The 20,657-nt window shown below is 37.1% G+C and overlaps 1 long non-coding RNA gene across 1 annotated transcript in view; it reads left to right on the top strand.

Annotated features, from left to right (window-relative positions):
• Positions 1–708: 708 nt before the first annotated feature.
• LOC116662232 overlaps positions 709–20,657 on the top strand; it is a 275,084-nt gene continuing 255,135 nt past the window's right edge. The window contains exon 1 of the long non-coding RNA XR_004318251.1: positions 709–803. This is a non-coding gene — a long non-coding RNA (uncharacterized LOC116662232). The remainder of the gene's footprint in view (positions 804–20,657) is intronic.

Genomic DNA, 20,657 nt, shown 5'->3' with positions numbered 1-20,657 from the left:
GGTGTTTATATGCATTACCTTTTCTCTTGGTGTTTGTTTAGGAAAATTTCTGGCACGTAGTAGATGCCCAATAAATATTTGTTGGGTGAACAAATCACTTAAAAAAATTCTCAAAATAACCTTATAAAACAAACCTTATCTCCGTTTACGCAGGCGAGAAAGGTTAAAAAAACATAAATATTCAATTAAGAGCACACAATTACCAAGTGGCAGGGCCAGGATTTCAGCACTCTTTTGTCTGACTCCAAAACGAATAACAGGACTTTGGCAGTTTTTGATTAATAGAGGTTACCATTCCACAGTTTATCAATTATTACGATGACTTTATGGCATGAGAAAGAAGTTGACAGGATGAAATTGTGAGTGAACCAGGTTTTTTCGTCTGATACGCAGCAAGTCAAACGCTGAGACGAGAGGTTTGCAAATGAGAAAGGGCTTATTCACGAGGCAGCCAATTGAGAAGCAGAGAGAACAGATCTCAAATTCACCTGTGTGGGATAAAGCTGAGGCGTGGGGAACCTGGGGAAAGGTAATTGGAGATAAGAAAAAGATGAGGCGAGTCGTTCTGCGCAGGCGTAACTAAGCTACAGAGGGCGCTAGCACGATCCGGGCGTGGCGTTTTCCGCCTTCTGACGTCAAAAGGTCACGGAGCAGACTCCCGCGCATGCCCAGTTAAAGGGTCCGCGGTCCTAACCAGTCTTAACCGGCTGGAACTGGAACTGAACGCTGCTGACTCCTGGTTTCTGAGAAAACAAGTTGGGCAAACGTCTTACTGTGTGGGCTGTGAGACGCTTGGAGGGCATGTAAGTTTTTGTAAAAACAATTCAAGTGAGCTTGGTCAGTAAAGGCAGGTTACAAGTCTGGATCTAACGGATGATTACCCGCGGTTTCAGGGCCACTTACAACCTTTGGACTTAAAGTATCTAGTTAAAACCTTCCATGTAAGAGCTATTTTTGAGTGAATGTGTGAGAGAAAGGGGCGGTGTTGAATGCCTGTCCCTGCTAGAGAAGCGTATTAGCTGCATGGTTCGTGTAGGGTCTTGTGGGCCAAAACCAGGCCACAAGAGCATTCTCCATGCATGGTCGTGGGTAGGAGGAGCTGATGGTGGAAAATTTGAGTTCTGGAAGTAAGGAAGGCTCAAATTCTCTTCTGAGCTGGGAAACCGAGAGGATAAAAGAAAACAGCAGGTGAGAGAAAGTGGTCTGGGCAGATACTGGAAGGAAACTGCTGCTCATGCCTGGGCTTTTCCATCTGACTACTTTGGTAAATGACTGGGGCAGATAACACATTCTGTTATTGGTGGAAGGTTGTCTTTGCTCTGTATGTTAGGTATCATGTATTGCCTCTTGTTTCCAGTCCACCCATCTTTGCCCTGTTTTGTACTACTGGAGTTGGAACCTGTAAACATCTTTCTAAGCCAGTGCTGGCAGTGTTGAATTTCTTGGTACAAAGGGTGGTTTCCCAGTGAGTTTTACCAACACCCCAAAAGGTGGCTTCCTGGGCAGTTTTGCCAACAGCAGCAGTGGCTTCCTTGGAGGGTCTCACCAGAACTCCCAGGCACAGCTTCCCAGAGAGTTTTCCTGGCGTCCCAGAGGATGGTTTCCTCTTCGGCATCCCAACAGGGCTGGCCAGCTGGAAGCTGCCTGTTGGCAGTCCAGGTGGCTCCTCAGTCTCTAATGAGGTTTGACTCTCAGCCCTAGGGATAGCCCTTCTCCAAATTTATTCCTTTGTTGAATACTTTGTCTTAGCCCTAGAAGTAGTGGCTGCTTCCTCACTCTGCTGTTCTCATACTATTTATTATTCTCTTACCCCTTTGTAGTTAATCCTCTGTTACAAGCTAAAAATTCCTTATTTTACATTTTCTCTGTTCACATTTCTGGCATGGTTTCTTTTTCCCTACTGGGCCCTGATCAGTACACCAGCTTGCCTTCAAAAAGCCAAGTCTGAGGCAGAGGCCTTTGTGAGAGTTGTTTATCTGGGGATGGAATCTTAGGGAGCAAAGACAAGGACACAGGGGTGAAACAGGGAGGAGGAAGAACCAAAACAACAGTGTGTCATCAACTCGGTCATGCCAACAGACAGCTGGTTTTTCAATCTCATGGGCCTTTCTAAGAAACCTATGAAATATATTTCAGAGTGGATAGGAGAAAGAATGGAGAAACATTTAGCCATTGGCTTCCTCTCCCATTGTTCAGGGTGAAGGCCTATCACATTGCATCAGCTCAAAGATGGTTGAAATCTGTGTAAAACTGGTTGCTGCTGTGGCGGTTGGAATGAGAGGGGAAGGCAGCAGAATGTGTAAATTGGTGCATAAGATGTGTTTGGTGTAACTACCAAAATAAGAAACGGATATTTAAAAATATTTTCTTGAATGTATTATAAAAATTTAGCTACACTTTCAGGGTGAGAAAATTGTTAGTAAATCAAAAATGTATGAGCTGCAACTTGCTTCCTTCATTTAAAATGTCTAAATCTAATAGGGATGGGTGAGTGGGAGATCAGCCCTGTATGATACAAGCAGTGAGCAGGGCAAAATGCAAGTGATGTTCAATAATGCCATGTTACCATAGGAATTTACTAGGTGACATTGCATTTTACTGGAGCAAGGGGCCCACTGGTTCAAGAAATGGCATTATCTTTGCCAAAGCTAAGAGGTCATAGCAAAGAAGAGGAGAAATTGTCAGAAATTCAAAAGAAATATCGAGGTAGGTCAAGTTGCTAATCATTTAGGGAACAAATTAAAACAAAGGGTGGAAACTGAGTGTTCCAAAATTTTGTTATTCCTGGGGCTATGGATGTTATTGGAGTGAGAAAACTGTAGCTGTAGGTGAATTCTGAAACTGAGTGGGGGTAGTTATGGAGGAATAGTGATACCCTATATTCGTTACCCTCACCAGTAGACATCTTCTGGTCTCCTCCTATCCGTTTTCTGCCTTCCATCTCAACTCAGTGGGAGAGAGAAGTCACTGTCTTCCATATTCTTCCTTCAGGCCGCTTCCTTGCTTTAATGCCTGTAACTTTCTCCCGTCCTCTTCATCTGAGGCCTGTGACATTTTTTTTTATGACTGGTTTTATCTTATTTCCATTTTCTAATCTGTGAGCAAAAATTACAAGGCTTGACAGTTATTTTGAAAATATTTATACGTTTTGATTTAGAAATCTTCAAAAATTTTTGATTTTTTTATTTTAGAGAAATATTTTTAAACGATTTAGCATTTTTGAATTCCAGGAAGCTAGAAGTTTATGTGAATCATGGCAAAAAGATATACAGTTTTCTGCAAAAAGGTTAATTTTTCCAAATAATGTAAAGGTTAGTAGTAGAAGGAAATTGCAGACAAAATTTGGAGATGGCAATAAGAACCAACATTGATTGAAAAGTCAGTTTTTGTGTAAGTTCCTTCATTTGGTGCTTAGAAGTACTACAGAAAGGCATTATCTTAGACTTGTAGCTGAAGAAACTGAGCATAGGGTGACACGAGTAACATGCTCTAGGTCATACGGATCAGCCTTTCTTGGACTCCTATGTCCACAATCATTTCTTCCTTCTCTGAAATCTTGTTGCATATTCCACATGTGGGGTGCTTTTGGCCCTTCTGATATTCAAACCTAGACCGTCAAAATATTTTTAAGTTTGGATTCATCAGTTAGGTTAAAGACAAAGAATATATCTTTAATATCACTGGTACCTGGTAATGCTAAAAGGATGATGAGCTCTGTGTGGTACAGGGAGACGAGTATGCATTTGGTGGATGAATGCCAATTCTGCCACTTCCCAGCTGGTAATTACAGGGAAGTCAGACTTTTTGTGTCTCAGTTTTATTATTTTTTAAAATGGGCCTAACACAACCTATCTGGTAGGGTCTTTAGCATGATTAAAATAGATGCTGTAGCTCAGCAGTTCCCAAAGTGTGTTCTTTGGAATATCAGTTCCAGAAGGTGCTCTACTGCAAGGAAAATTCTTGCTTAAATTACTTTGTAAAATGTAGCGTACTGCATAAGCCTTCTAATAAGTCACCATGCAAATTAGCATATTGAGGAATCTGAGAAGTGCGCAAAGAAAGTAGGCTATTTACCTTTTTCAGCAAGTATTTCTCATACATGTCTGACCAACCAACCATTCTTTTACTTAACATATATTGAATAAGTAGAAGATACACTGAGAAAACACTTTGTGCACTATTATGGTATTCAGATTTTAGGATTTGATCATTAGATTGAAAAGAATTGCATGGCCACAAAATAAGATTGGAATTTAATCTGAAAATGTTATTAAATAAAGAAAAGCAAAGTACAGATGTTTCCATGTGTGTTTAAAAGAATTGTATTTATTCCTATATTGTACTGAAATTTTGGGAAGGATGCAGTAAACTATTAGTAATATAGTGTTCTCTGATGTTGTCAGTGGTGGATAGAAGTCACGTATACATACAGATATATTTACCTTTTTGTACAGTTTCAATTTTTTTACTATGGGCAGGTATCACTATTAAGAGGACAAACTAAGAATGCACCTTAATCTTTGATAATTTTTAATTGATTAAAACTTCAAGAAAACTTTCATAGTATTAAATCATTTGCTAGTTATTATTTTTGTACAAAGGTATTTATGATCAGCAGGACCGGTCTCTAATTTGTTATGTGAGCTTGCCAGTTGGGTAATATAAGTGTGTACCAGTTTTTTACTAGTTAACTTGCAAGCTTCAGCAAAGATGCTGATCTTCCAGATTACTATATCCACATCTCCTACGCTACAGAAACCAATACTAGAGATCCTTAGTAATATTGATCTGTAGAATTATGTTCCTAGTTGATTATTGACTGAAATAAATGTGCAGCCTAAAAATTGGGAGTTATGTTTTATTTGGTGGGAGGACTCGAGGGGCCTCTGACAGCCTGTCAGATTGCTCTGAGGGATTGCTCTGAAGAGGTAGGGGAGGAGCTAGGATATATAGGAGCTTTACAACAAAGACCACAGTAGTTTGAACAATAAAAGATGACTTGTTATCTAAAGAAAACCAGGCATCTCAAGTTAAAGAATTTAGTGCTTTTCTATGCATGGGAGGAAGCAAACATTTGGGCTCATTGAGCTCATTCCTTTGACAAGCATCTAGCTATCTAGGGCCAGTATCCTGTCCTTTATTCTGAGTCCCCTCAGGGTGCACCCATTGTGAGTGGCTGCAGAGGCTGGGATGCAGGCTTGTCTTCACTGGGGGGTGGCAGCAGCCACCGATAACTTGATGATTTCAGCATTCTTTGTTTACTGATACGGTTTGCAGTATTTTTTGTTCACATTATTTAATCCAGAATCAACTTACTATATGGTGTTGTCTTTGAGAATCTCAAAATAATTTGTGGAAATTTTATTAGTTGTATGAGATTTCATATTTCTTGGCTTAAGAAGTTGAAACTACATTTAGGCTAATAGACTGATTCTGAAAGGTCACATTGTGGCATCTTAACAGTTTCAAATCCAAAAGGTACAAAGTGTTATAAAGTATATCCTATACATCAATTTCTTACAAAGCAGAAGAGGTGGATTTGAATTTGCTGTGATCGATAATATAAACAGGAAAGAAAGAAAAAGCTTCTGTTCCTACTCACAACATAAAGAAGGTAATTTGCAATGTATTTCCAGTATATGAGGTACTTAAAGCACATTTGGCAACACTTAGCAGTAAGTGGCAAATCATCGTTATGTCTCTGGGTACCTACATACCCTCATCCATCCGGTGTTGGGGCATTAGAACAGTTCTGTGGCTGTATCTGCTCTGTAGTCTTGCCAGTCTTTTGATTTTTAAATTTTGCCTTAAGTCAACCAGTCTGGTTTTTAAAAGTTGTTCCTTGAAGATGAGTGGAATCTACTGGTTTCATCCCTAGTAGGGGGAGAAAAATAGAGATGGCTTCTTGTTTTACTAGTATCCATCCATCCTTTCCCTGCCCAGCCCCCTGGTTCATTCTTCATTACTGATTTCCCAATGGGCCCCACCCTCCGATCTCTAGCTAGAAAATTCACCATTTCTTAGTGGAGTGGAATTTCCTGTTTGATATCTATCTAAAAATAAAGTTAGAGGAAAAAAAGAAGAGGAAGTTAAGAAACGTCAAAAGGAATGCTCTGGAGGACATGTTCTTCAGAAGTGGCAGATTAACATTTAAACCAATAAAGGAGAGAACAGAATAGCAGTTTCTCTAGGTGTCTTTTTAGTCTTTCTTGTTTCTTTCCCAGTGCTCTCAATTTTGAGAACTGGTAGGCAACAAAGAATGGTTTTATCAGCCCAAGAACAATGTGCTAAAAGTACGAGTGAGGAAACAGTGATCAGTTAGATGAAGTTTGGAATATTCGGAGAAATCTGCTCTTTGTTCCCCACAGTTGGGAACATTTGAGAAACAGTTACATATTTCTACCAACATTAGGGTTAATCTTTATTGATACTTAAACATTTTAGAAAATTATAAAGCAGAGATATGATGAAGATAACCTGTATTAATTTGTTTTACCATGTGTTAGGCACTATCTGAAGTACTTTATATGTAGTAACTCGTTTAACCATAATGTCCACTCAGTGAGGTAGGTGCTATGAATATTATTTCCAACTTAGATAAGGAAAATGAGGCAAAGAAAGGTTGAATAACTTGCTTAGTCTCAGAGCTAGTGAGTGATAGGATTGGGTCCCAGGCAGTCTAGTTCTAGAACTAGTGTCCTTAGCCATTATATAATGCAACACAATCTCTTGATGAATATAAAAAATTACAGATGTAAGAAAATGATTTTACGTAATATTTGCATATTTCACTTGCTAGTCTTACGTATTTTATCTTAGAGAAGGAAGGATTTAGGAGAGTGGTAGTAGTGAGAACTAGTATTAATTGAATATCTGCTAAGTGCTGGGCCATTTACATGCATGAAGAAGTGGAGAGAGCATCTGTTTGGATGCTTCATTTAAGCTCAGGGGTTAGCAAACTTCTGCTGTAAAGGGCTAGATAGTAAATATTTTAGGTTTCGTGGATCATATATGTCTCATTTCTTCCTCTGCCTTTTCTTTTTCCTCTCTTCCTACTACTTTTAAAAATGTAAAATTATTCTTAGTTTGGAGCAGTACAATCCACATTTTCTTTTAGATCCTAGTTTTCCTAACCAGCCTCAAAAATTGAGCTGAACTTGCTTGCTTATATGTTGAAAAGGTAGGATAAGTTTCAGAAGACAGTTCATCAGAGTTCTGATTCCACTCAGCAGAGACCCTCTTTGTATTGAATTTTTCCTTAGGCTTCTTCCTTCTCCACTGTGAGGTGGCTGGCAGAACAACTAGGGTTTCATGCTTCCTTATTTATATTTGAGGGATGATATGGTGTGGAAGAGGGGGCTTCTGCTGATAAACACAAAGCACAAATCTGAGCATCACTCTGGACAGACCTTGTCCACATCTTAAACTGATTCCTAAGACCAGGAATTTATGATACTGATTGGCTTAGGCATGAGTTGCAGGAACTCTCAAGTTGCAGCAAGAGAGGTGGGGTTTTCTGTGGCTCCAACTCATTAGTGTGGAATGGGTCCTAAGATTTTGCATTTTTAATGATATCCCAGGTGATGTTGACAGTTTCTGGTCCATAAATCACACTTTGAGTAACAAGATTTATCTAAACCTAAACAGTGTAACTGTCAAATAATGAGGTATTGTTAGAATAAATTTTGGGCAGGTAATCACAATGTCTAGAATTTTTTAGAATTATATTTTCTATAACTTAAAAGTCATGCATGCACAGTATGTGGGTTAGCTTCAGGATATGAATAATAGCTATTGCCAAAATTCTATAGTAAGAGAAGATGTTTTTCATAATATAGAAAAATGTAGAGCTCCCAGGCCAATCCTGGAGGGAGGCATGGAGAAGTAGAGATAAATGTGGGAGAGGAAGCCAGAAAGAGAGAAAAATAGACAGACCACCTTATGTGATCACACTTGAATGCTTGTGAAAACTGAAACAAGTATACTGATGCTCATGTGGAGTGAGGCAGAGGTAAAATTTGGGGAAGCCAGAGCCTGAAAGACAAAGGTCACCAATGTGTGTAAGAGGTGCCAACTCAAAGGACTAGGGAGTTCTCACAGCCCAGGTAAAGCCACCCAGTTTTAAACATCCCAGTTATATGCAGTATGTTATTAATGACTACAGCAACTTTCTGAGTTGGGTATTAATCCTTGGTTTTAAAGTGAGAAAACTGAACCTCTGAGATGTTGGAGAACCTGCCTATGGTTTCACAAAAAGCAGATTAGGAACTTGAGTCCCAACTAGTCTAATTATAAAACTCAAAGCTCGTTTGATTAAACTAGCCATTTTCCTCCCAAATTGAGCAGAAACCCTCAAAAACCTTCTATAAAATGAAAAGTTAAGCGGGTCCAGCTGTGGCTTAAGAATGTCTTTATGGAAGGATTTGGGGGCAACAACCTGTTTGCAGGTATGTTGTTGCTGGGAGTGTGTCTTTTTACTTAGGCTGTACATTTGTTTGAGATGGCTTTTTGGGAGTCAGGTAAATCTCCTCCAACCCACTCTTTCATGGTGTCCCTGTGTGGGACCTCAGTGCATAGTAGAGACAAAATTGAACTTCTCTCTTGCTGTCTCTGAAGCATCTCAAAAGAACCTTAAAGTGAAAACTGCTTAAGTATTTATTTCCTGTTACTCCTAATTTTATAAGTGAGGAAACTGAAATCCAGAGGTTTAAAGTGAACTGTCCAGGGCAACACAGCAAGTAAGCACAGGAGTGACTCCAAAGTTTATTAAACCGAAGTGCTTAGAGAGAGATTAATTTCTTTTGTTTGTATTTAAAGTACAAATAAGAATTAGGACAATTGCCTCAAGTGCTGAAGTATTTTGAAGTTTGTGGAAAGTAGACTATTTTAGATTTAGAATTTGCTTTCTCTATAGAAGCAGGATCAAATGAGGCATAATGAGATGCACTTTCAGAGTTTCTCTTAGTATAGTAGAGTTTTATTATTTATTTTGGTTTTATAATGTCTGTTATAATATAATTCTGAAGATTTGGTTAATGTTTTATCAGAACAATGTTTCTTTTCTTTTAAATGTCTGATTTTACACAAGGAACCACATTCTTATAACTTCTGCTACATACAGAGGCCATTTTTTAACCAGCAGAATGTGTTTCTGAATTTAGATTAAAATCAATGACAGTTTAAAGGAAATTCACTTTACATAAGAATGTTCTTTTTTCTTTTCAAGCTTTACTTAAATTAAATGACATATGCATCTATGTTATTTTGATTTTATAACTGTCAATTATATTGTTGTTAATTACCAGTAGGGCCGTGTTCTAAAAGTATCTCTTAAGAAATATTGAAGAATAAATTCATCTGAATTCAGTATTGACTCTGCCTTCTATTAGGCTTTTAGCCAAAATGTGGCTCAGTAGGGTGAATACAGTAACTGTAGCAATATAATAGCTTCACCCTTGGAAATCCTTTGGCGTAAAATGGTAACCACAAGGTCAAAGGGACATATCTTGACAACAGTGCCTTTCACTGGTGCAGACGGTCAACTAAAGGACAACACACAATGTTATAAGCTAGATCTATAATTCTAATGGCTCAACTATTTGGCAGGAAGCATCATACACATAAAAACATAAAAAATATTCATGTTCCTCCAAATCTTATTTCCCTGGTAGAAATGAAAAGACAAAGGACTGATACAAGAAGAGGGAGGGAGAGAGACAGAGAAAGACGAATGGAGAAGAGGGGAGGGGAGGAGGCTGGAGGCTGTTGTAGTTGGTTTGTTGGTTTGGGCTTCTGTAAAGTTGTTCAGAATTATCTTATCTTCTGTATACAGAAGATATATATACATATACAGAAGATAAGATATCTTCATCATAGTTTAATTTGTGTCCTTGAGTTCTGTTGCTCCTCGCTTCTTTCCCACACTCATCACTAGAATAAGCAGCGTACTTATTCTACTGGCATTAGGTGAAAAATCGCATACATTCTCTAATACTTCCTCTGGAAAGCATTCTTTTTTCATTCTTGATTTAGGGATTCTTGTTTTTCCTATTAAGGAAAAAATTACATGTTCTTTTTTCTTTTTTTTTTTTTTCAGGTATATTAGTAGCTATAATAAGTGAGAGGACCACCTTGCCGGTAATAGTATTTACTTACAGAACACAAGCAGTTTCTATTTGAAGGTTTCAGGTCCCAAATGTTGGTATAACTCCCTAGTGAAGAAGGTAAATATAGTAAATCCAGATTTGCTATGGATAGACAACTTAGGGATTATTTGTGTTTTTTATTCTGTTGACTTACAGTTTCAGTCTTCTTATTTTCTATAGAATTAAGCATGATACGTTTCATATGATATGAATCAAATATCAGTTCACATGAAGTAAAATAAGGAGCCATCACTTAAAAGACTTTTCCCCTAAATCCAAGGCTGGACGTATTGACATTCCTACATTTCCCAACACACCTGGTGTTTCTCCTCATTCCATTCTGTACTTAAGGGAATCAGAATATGCCACCTCAAAATAGACCATGTTGGCATAAAGATTTTTTGAACGGAAGGCAATTAAACAGCAGACACAGGAAGAATTATTTGTCCTCCCCCTTTCTACCTAAAGGCAGGGCATATATTTAATTTCTCTTTGTGGGGGTGTGCCCCCCTCTCTCCTGGAGGAGTAGGAGAACAACCGTTTGCACTGGAGGCAGAGAGTGGGCACTGAGATGAGTCTGTATAAACAAACTTTATTGAGATAACCCTCATCTTCCATTAATTTCCTCTCACATATTTACCTTCTCACAGTTTACCTCCCGTAGAAGCCTGGATCTCTTTTACTTTGTCTTGTCACTTCTCCACAATTTATAGCCCTTTAAGTTGGTATATAAGCCTCCAATTCTAACCACTCCTTTGAGTTCACTTGTATGTATGCTCACTGTATGTATAAAAAAGCTGCTTTTTCTCCTGTTAATCTGTCTTTTGTCTGTTTAATTCATAGGGTCTGACTAAACCTAAGAGGGTAGAAGAAGTTTTTTTTCCCCCTCTTCTACAATGCCTATCTGGAAAACTCAGATTTCTATTAAACAGAAAGTTTGTTGCTTATTTATACTGAATAACTCTATGTGATTAGTCTGTTCAGTATAAAACCCAAATTATGATAGAATGGTCACTAGTCATATCTTTTTTATTTAAAAACTAAAAAGTTTAGCACTGTATTTGCTTAATTGAAAGACTGTATACAGGGAAATAATATTTTTTGCTATGTTAAGGTCTTTGCACTCCACCTCTCCTCCTGCCCAACTCAGAACTTGCCATCTTGATTATTTGTTTCAGTAAGTTAAATGAAAGCATTTACTGAGAGACAGTGAGTCAGTGAACCTAATTCTAAGAATGATGTGTAGATTAGTAGTTTGGAGATTTGGATTCTGTTTGATTCCTTCTGATGGATCCAGGGAACTGGGCACTATGTAAATCTGGAGGTCAGGGACTGGATTTGTATCCAAGAATAGGGTGGTGATGGTAGGGGCTGAAGTTCAAGGGGAGAAGCAGTCTACAACCAGGGCATCTATTCAAAAAGTGAGATAGGAAGAGGACAAGGGACTAGACTGAGAAGTCAGGGGTGCTGAGATTGTAGAATAGTGGAGTGGCTGAGTTGGGGACAGGTTTGGAGAATGATGGAGAGAAAAAGTAGTTCTGTGCCTTGAACCAGTGTGCTGAGTTAATATAATGGATTATAAGCAGGGATAACACATGTTAGTCCTGGTCTTATGTCCTGTGTGATTTTGGCCACATTTCCCTTTTCATGAACATATACTATTTCAATTCCATTTTAATCTCTGTAAGAACCAAATTACTAAGCCTCTTCACAGTTTCATTCAGTGATCCATCTTGACTCTTGGTAAGAGAAGGACTAATTTTTCTTTCTAAATTCAACTTGATTTGTTAAGATATACTAGAAAGATAGAAGAAACTCTGAGCAGGTAGAAATCTAGCAGGCAATCATCAGGTTTAATATTGTTTAAAGGAAGATTCATGTCATTTTTGATTGCTTAGGGCAGTGTTTCTCAAAGTGTGTCCAGAGGAACACTTGTATATGATAAAAAGTAACTCATTGAGAATATATAGAGTTCTTTAATTCAGGACTCCTCAGAACCATTACTATGCTAAGTAATATGATGTTCAGTACTGAAACAATTAATTTCTTGAGGTCATTTCCATCTTGAAGTTTAACAGAGCTATTAGAATCATGTTAACCCAATACAGAATCAAGATAGGATAAGAAATTATTTTTCAAATAATTTTTATTCCTCTTTTCCCCAGATAATTATTTCCAAGAGAAAGCATCAGGAGGTTGATTCCAAGTGTTCAGTGGTTAAATTCTGTGGTAAATTACCTTGGCTTCTATTGAAGTAATAATCTGATCATTATGTGGGGAGAGATTAGTCCATTATGTTTTTGACATTCGTAGAGCTTTAAAGGCTGTTGCAGCCACTAACTGCTTGGGAATTCTGACTCCTGGGGTCTACAAGGTCCTGCCTCCTTGGGCCAACTCACTTTCTTTCATTTTAGTTCAGTCACTGGAAATACTGGAAATTAGCACGTTCCCTCAGTTTCAGATTTCCTTTTCTATTCTGCTTCAGAAAGGGTCTTTGATTATCATCCTGTTGGGTGAAATGGTTTTCTAACCCAGTAAAAGGCTGACACTAAACAGAAATGAAAAAGGAATCACTTTCTCTCTAAACTTGCACTGCTAGTTGACTGACAGATGGTCCTCTGCTTGGGCGTTCCCTCAGAAGGGCCAAAGCACCGTGAATTCCAAATAAATTTTGCTCTGTGAAGTAACACTGTCAACAAGAAGCTCTTGAAAGGTTTGATTTTTTTTTCTTTGCCCCTGAGAACAACAAGGTAACACCTATGGACAGAATATAAATTGGACAATTTTGTATTTAAAATTGATAAAGTAAATTTTTTTTAATGCCTAATTTAGAGGAGGTTCTAAATACTGGTTATTGGTAAAAATTTAATCTACACACTATAAATACATACTTATTGACATGTCCAAGAAAACATAATCACATACTACTTTAAAACGTCACATTTATTAGTAGGGGGAAAAGGGAGCCTTTCAGTTTTCCTTGTTCCTTCAAAAAGTAAAGAATACCTTAAAACCCTTTAACAGCATTTCTTTTATTAGTAGCTGAAAGAAATCTCGAGAGGTGGATACTTTAAAAATAAAAGGAGCAACCTGAAAAGGTGCTCATCTTTCTGAAACCTCTATTGTTCAGTAATGCCTAATGTTAGACATTAAAGGTTTGCATGTTCATCATCATATTTTATTGAAGTTGGTAATAATTTACTTATTATCTGCAATGGGTTTCTGAAAAATATTTCTCTTTCCATTAAGGATTTCATTTCCAGCATTTGCTTGTCAGTTAAATCCTCACATCGTTAATGTAACTTCTCATCATAGGCAAAATTGAATATTCATGCCTAGCTCAAATCACTGTTATTTTGGCCTCTTACTTTTTTTTCCCCCCTGAAAGTATAATTGTTAACCCATCACTTTACAGCTGAGATTGTTAAATTTCCTGAGACTGCATTGGTTTGTGAATGTAACTTGGTTTACATTTGGTCATTTTTCCATGGGCAGTAGTTTCTGCTCTTAATCTTGACCAGGTCCAGGCACGTCATTTAGCCTTTTGCTCTTTGCTAGCTACTTTAATTAACTCTTTGGTAGTATTTCAGGTCCTGAAGCCATGCTATTTTAATCCTTCTTACAGTGCCTTACCTGCTTGTGTGCATAGCAAATAAAACCCTTTATATTGATCATCCCCTCAAATGTCTGACCTTCACCCAAGGAATTAATTTCCTTGTCTGAAAGACACTTGAAGAGTGTTTTTAGATGGTCAACCTTCGACTAGATGATCTCTCAAGCCCTTTCCAATCATAAGCTTTCAGGATTCTATTTGCTGATTTATCTTACTTTAGGTGAATCAACATTTATGAGGCTTGCCTTCAAATACACTTTTTGAGGTCAAGGACCACATTTTCCTTAATCTGTATTATAGAAGGATAGAGTTTGTCCTGCCCCACCTCCCATACACCATATTTGTTCCTTACACATACCCATCTGCCTTCTGAGGCCAAGTTCAGGTTGAACTAGGATAATAGTAAGAGGCCTTTGGTAATGTACCACAAGGTAAAAGAAGAGATAAAAACTTTTTTTGCATAACTCACAGGAATGATGATATTCTGGAAACTGGTGATCCTTGGTGTTTTTAAAAGAAGTCTGATTGTCTTGTAGCTGCTTGATTTTAAATCATAATTATTGAAAGAATCTTTCCTTTGTCTCTAGAAGGAAAAAAAAAAGACAAACCTTAAGGGACAAATAAGGAAAGCTTTCTTAAACTTGATGAAACATTGGCAACTAGTCTAAAGTTGAATATGAGAGGATTTGAAGGTAGCAAAGGGTAGGGTGGGTGTTGGTGGGAAGCAAATGGTTTTAAAGAACTCTAGGACCTGTCACGAAGGAGAGAGAAGAGGTTCGGGGGAAATAAGAAGGCAGAGAGGATGCAAGCCTGCTGTATCTACTTAGGAGCGGGTGTGGCTGGAATGAGCTAGATATGATGTAGAAACATCGGGTGGATGCTGTATGGATTACAGTTTATGACTTGAGCCTGAGTATGCTTAGGGATTTTGTTTGTTATTGCTTAGTTAACAAGATATTATTTTGATAATGGATTATATAGTTTTATCTTTCTACAAAGGTTACATCGTTAATATGCAATTAATATTTATTTAGGAGGTATTTATTCTGAAACATACATAGTGTCAATGATTAATGCAAGTCTTCAGAATGTAAACTCCTAGAAAGTAACCCCCCTACAGAACATGCTGTTTATGAGACTAAGTGAATTCAGTTCTCTCTTTGTCTTTCTCCCTGATGGCACACATATTGTTTCTGGTCGTACTTAGCCATTTACTGGTTGGCTTACTATCAGAATTATTTGGGGAAAGAGAGAGCCTAATTAATATTAAACATTAACAATAATTTGAGCTTATGTTCACAGGTTTCCTAGTAGAGGAATGTGCCAGCCCTGGGTGATCAGTATGAATTAATGGTGGGTTCTGCTGCTGGCCAGAATCACTATATACTGTTTAGCTTACAGATTATTTTGGATAGTATTTTTGATATAGTAGAACTTTTTGATATAGTAGAACTCATTTCACTAATCCACAGATCCAGTAATTCTCAAACCAACCTCACCCTTCTCTCTCTACTTTCAGTAAAGTTTATTAATAGCAGAGAGCTGTCATGAAATCTCATATTAACAAAGAATTCATTACCTCTGCAAAAAAAAATGCTAGAGTAATTTATTGGTCTATTACTAAATAATCTAATAAAAATTGAAATGCAAGTCTATCAGGTAGAAAGAACTACTAGTACACTGTTTTGTGATATGAAATCATAGTGGTTCATCTTGTCCATACGCATAAAAAGTACTTACACTGGTTGATTTGCTTTGTTCTTTAATAAAGTTCTTCATTAGTATGATAGTAAAACTTCAGAAGAACACTTAATAGATGAATTTTGTTAGATTACTAGGAACAGTCAGCAAAAGTAGGAAGGATGTTAAATGTCTAAATGGGTGGAACCAACATAAGATTGTTATGTATATGTCTAATTTTTTTTATCTCCACCCTCCATAACAATCCAGTACGATGTCTTACCACATTTACAGTTCGTATAACAGAACACACTGAAAGAGGGTCCATAAATGGCAAACTGTAATAAATTTTCCATACAAATGACGAGTTAACTATCTGGGGAAAAAAAAGCAACAGGCCAGAATAAGTGATTTGAACTAGGCATGAATATTCAATTCTGCCTATGAAGAGAAGTTACATTAGTGATGTGAGGATTTTACTGACAAGCAAATGCTGAAAATGAAATCTTAATGGAAAGAGAGTTTTTTTTCCAGAAACCCATTGCAGATAATAAGTAAATTATCACTGATTTCAATAACACATGATTACTGCATAGCAGCTAATTCATTATATGCTACTTGAACTTTGGTTGAACAATAGTGTTTCACTCTGAGTATAACTCAGTTCAGCAATTCACAATTTGAGTGCCTACTATGTGTATCCTGTGTATGGATATCTTAGTTAAAATTGAGAAGAAACCCAATTCTGCTGTAAGAGCCCTCCACTGTGTTTTAATCAGTTGAGGGAAGTGCTAAATAACTGCAGTAATACCACATTCACACAGCAAATATCCAGGAGCACCTGCTAAATTTGCCCTCATTGTAACTGCGTAACAGGATGTTAAATGGGAAAATTTGACTCAGGGACCAAGATATGGTAATATAAGCCAGGGAGATGTACCACATGCTGTATATTTTAGATTAAAATGATTGGGAACTGGCTTTAGAGCTGCTGAGCCCTTTGATTATTTTGAGCATATAAAAAGGTAGAAGGCTGAAATTTCTAGATAATTTGGTGAGTAGGATTTCTTTGGGAAAAGCGGAGTTATGATTCCTTCCCTCTCCCTTACCATCCCAAATCAGGACAGGTGGGGAAATGCTTTATAAGTGTTTTGTAAAATTGAAAGCACACAGTAGACCAGGTTAGAATCTGAGAAAAAATGTAAAGCCTTTGGCAGCTAAATAGAGGCAATGTCTAGGGATCTTGATGCTGTACTTCTCTTACCTCTACCACAGCCAAAAGAATTTACATTTTAAGGAAGAGATGTGTCACTTCAGTAGAAATGTTTTTTGGGCACTTTTATATAGGGATCCTGCCATAGGGAAGCTCTTGTAGTAAGAGGCTGTGGAGTGTACCACCTGGAATCTGCAGCTGAGGTGTGATCAGCAGCCCTTGGCTAAAGAGGAGGGACTTTCTATGACAGAAGAGTGGCGTTCAGAGGGACTTGGATGGAAAGATTGTGGAGAACTTGTAAACGTATCCTTAAGAGAAAGAGTCGACTTTTAAATATCCATCTGTTCTAGAGAGTATGATGCCATTTTATCTTTCTTTCCTCTAATACCTTCAACCCCAGAGGAGCTGGGAAACTGTGGTTATCCAGCTGTTAGAAGTATAGAAATCCCAAAATGGAGAGAGAGAGAAAGAACGAGAAACAGCTACTCTTCCTTTCCTGAGCTAGATGTCTTCTCAGCTGGGAAAATTAAAAATTAAAGGATTTAATTGAGACATAAAAGTGTTGTGATATGGAGGACTTCTTTTTCCAGAAAGATAGAGTCGATATTGTTTCCTATATTTCCCTCATTAAGTAGGGCTAAAATCCTGGACATTAAATATAAAACAAACCTAAGTAGACTGAACATTGTAGAGAGGAAGACAGAACTGCTAGGGAACTTGGGACCTGAGGGGTGACATGGTAGTGAGTTCCTTGGGTTTTCTTTTTCTTTTTTTCAGTAGATCACAGACTGGGTATTCCTCCATTTCTGGAGAAGTCAGTAGTCCAGAAATGCCAATGGGTGCAGACAACTTAAAAACAAAAAAAGAAAAAGCAAAAAATAAAAAAACCCCACACAACAACTTCCTGCTCTTTGTCACTAAAGGACCAGTCTACCAAGACAGGAAATTTTAAGATAATAACTTTTCTACCTAGCCAACTACAACAGAAAAAAATGGTTGCCCCTCCACCACCTGGAATCTAAAAACAAACAAACAAACAAACCTCCTAGAACTAATAAATGTGTTCAGCAAGGTCACAGGATACAAAGTCACAAAATCAACACACAAAAATAAATTGTATTTCCATATACTATGAATGAACATATGAAAATTGAAATTAAGAATACAATATTATTTGAAATCCTCTTAAGAGAGAAATACTTAATAAACTTAAAACATGTTCAGAATTTTTATAAATTAGAAAATTAAAAAATCTAAGTAATGGATGTGATATGTTCACGGACTGGCAGACTAAACATAGTGAATATGTCATTTCTCCCCAAGTTAATATATAGGTTTAATGAAATCCCTAACATAATCCCAGCAAGAATTTTATAGATATAGGCAAGTTTTTTTCTAAAATTTGTATGGGAAGGCAAAGATACTCTTACCACTGAAAGAATTTTGCAAAAGAAAAATAAAGTGGGAGGAATCATTTAATCCAATATCAAGAATTATTATATAGCTATTGTATTCAAGACTGTATAGTATAGAGGAGAGATAGGCTTCTAGATAAAAGATCAATGGAACAGAATAGGAAGCTCAGAAGTAGCTCCCCTAAAATCCTAAGGCCAGTGATATTTGACAAAGATGCAAAAGTAACTCAATGGAGAAAGGGTAGTCTTATCAATAAATAATGCTGGATCAATTGGCTATTTATGGGTAAAAGTATGAACCTTGACCTAAACCTCACAACTATGAAAATTAAGTCAAAATGAGATTGTAAATTTAAATTAAAAATATAAAATTAAAACTTTTAGATGATAAAACACAAGAAAATGTTTGAAACCTGGGCTTGATAAAGAATTCCTAGATGTGACACCGAGAACATGATCCATAAAAGAAAAGAATAATAAATTAAACTTTATCAGATTTAAAAACTTCTGCTTTGTGAAAGATTAAGAGGATGAAAAGATAAGGTACAGACAAGGAGGAAATATTTGCAAACCATACATCTGACAAAGGATTCATATCTGGAATATGTAAAGAACTCTCAAAACTCAATAGTATAAAGAGTTCAGATAAATAATTTGGAAAATGGGTAAACTGGGGAGGATAAATGGATTCTAAATAAGTATGTGAAAATATATTGATCATAACTAGGCATTAGGGAGATGCAAATTAAGACCACAAGCAGGTATCACCACACACCTATTAGAACAATGAAAACAAACTGACAGCATGAAAACCTGCCTAGGATGAAGAGAAACTGGATCTCTCATACATTCCTGTTGAAATTGTAAAGTGGTACAGCCATTCTGAAAACTAGTTTGACCGTTTTTTTTTAAAAAAAAACCAACCCAAACCATTTTCTGTATGACCCTGCAGTCCCAGAGAAATGGAAACTTATGTCCACACAAAAATGTGTACATGACCATTCATAGAAACTTTATTCATCATAGTCAAAAACTGAAAACAACCAAGATGGTTCTCAGTAAGTGAATAATTGCCCAATCTGGTACATCTATACTATGGAATACTACTCAGCATTAAAAAGGAATAAATTATTTATACTTGCAACTACTTCAGTGGATCTCAAGAACATTATGCTGACTGAAAAAAAAAAAACCCAATCTCAAAAGGTTACATTAAATATATTCTTGAATTTACAAAATTATGGAGAGGGAAAGAAAATTAGTGGTTGCCAAGAGTTAGAGGTGGCATTGGTGTGACAGTTAACAGGTAGTTTAAGGGAGATCTTTGTGTTAACAGAATAGTTTGATAGTGTGATTGCAGTGGCGGGTACACAAATTAATACATGATAAAATGATGTAGGACTGTACACAGATTCTATCAATGTCAACTTCCTGGTTTTGATACCATACCAGTTATGTAAGATGTAACCATTGCAAGGACTAAGTGAAGGGTCCGTAGAACCTCTCTGCAACTTCCTGTGAATATGTAATTATTTCAAAATAAGAAGTTAAAAAAAAAGTATTTGTGACTTAAAGTGATTGTTATAGTTTCTATGACCTGAAAATAAGCAGAAATGTCATAGAACTTCCAATTTTTGTACCAAGTGGGGAAGAATTGCTGTGTTCATTGGTCAATCAAAAGAGAAGATCAAGTTGTTTATATGATTGTACTCCATGATGACTGCTTGCTCATTGTACCCCTGATTACTTATAATACTTGCTTTCTTAAAATGCTTTATTCCTTTGTTTTTGATGACATGACACTCTTCATCTTACCTATGTTTCTTCTCAAAAAGTCTTTTTAGTATTCTCTCTTTAATTTGATGGAGACATCAGCCGTCTAGTCACCTAAGTCATAAACCTTTGACTCATTAACCTTTGTTTCTTTCCCATCTTCATCACTCTAGTTCCACTTCTCCATATAATCACTCACCAAGTCCTGTTGACTCCACTTTTTGACATTTTTCTTACTACTACTTTCCTTGTTTTTCCCTTCATTTTCTTTCACCTAAATTACTATGACCATTTCAACATCCACTTACATCCCTGTAGGCTTGATCATCTTAGCTCCATCCTCCAGCAACCAGCCAGAGTGATCTATCTACAATGCATTTGACCCTGTCATCTCTAGCCTAAAGCCTTTCAATTGTTACCCATTGCTTAACAGGAAAATTTGCAACCCCCTGACTTGCCAGCCAAGGTTCCTGAGTCAGCTATCTCCCAGCCTCTCTAGGCTAACTCTTCTCTATAGCCTGACTCATGTTTGTTACAGATTCATTCTCTGTGCATGCATTGTTCATGATCTGTCCTCTGGCTTTATTGTTGTCTTTGCTTGGAGTACTTATATACACATATACACACCTCTTATAATTTTAAAGGCTCAATTCAAGACTTGAGGCTTCCAGGAAATCTTCTCTGACCCTCTTAGGTTAGGTCATGTTCCCATCTCTGTGCTTCCCAAATTGCTCTATAACTTAGTCTGTGCCTGTTGCTATAAGTGTAGTCTTAATTTAATCCAGGCCTCTACTTATAAATTATCTCAGGGTTTTTCA

The sequence above is a fragment of the Camelus ferus genome, chromosome 3, assembly GCF_009834535.1.
Source record: "Camelus ferus isolate YT-003-E chromosome 3, BCGSAC_Cfer_1.0, whole genome shotgun sequence".
Taxonomy (NCBI): domain Eukaryota; kingdom Metazoa; phylum Chordata; class Mammalia; order Artiodactyla; family Camelidae; genus Camelus; species Camelus ferus.
This window is presented reverse-complemented; position numbering and strand designations above follow the sequence as displayed.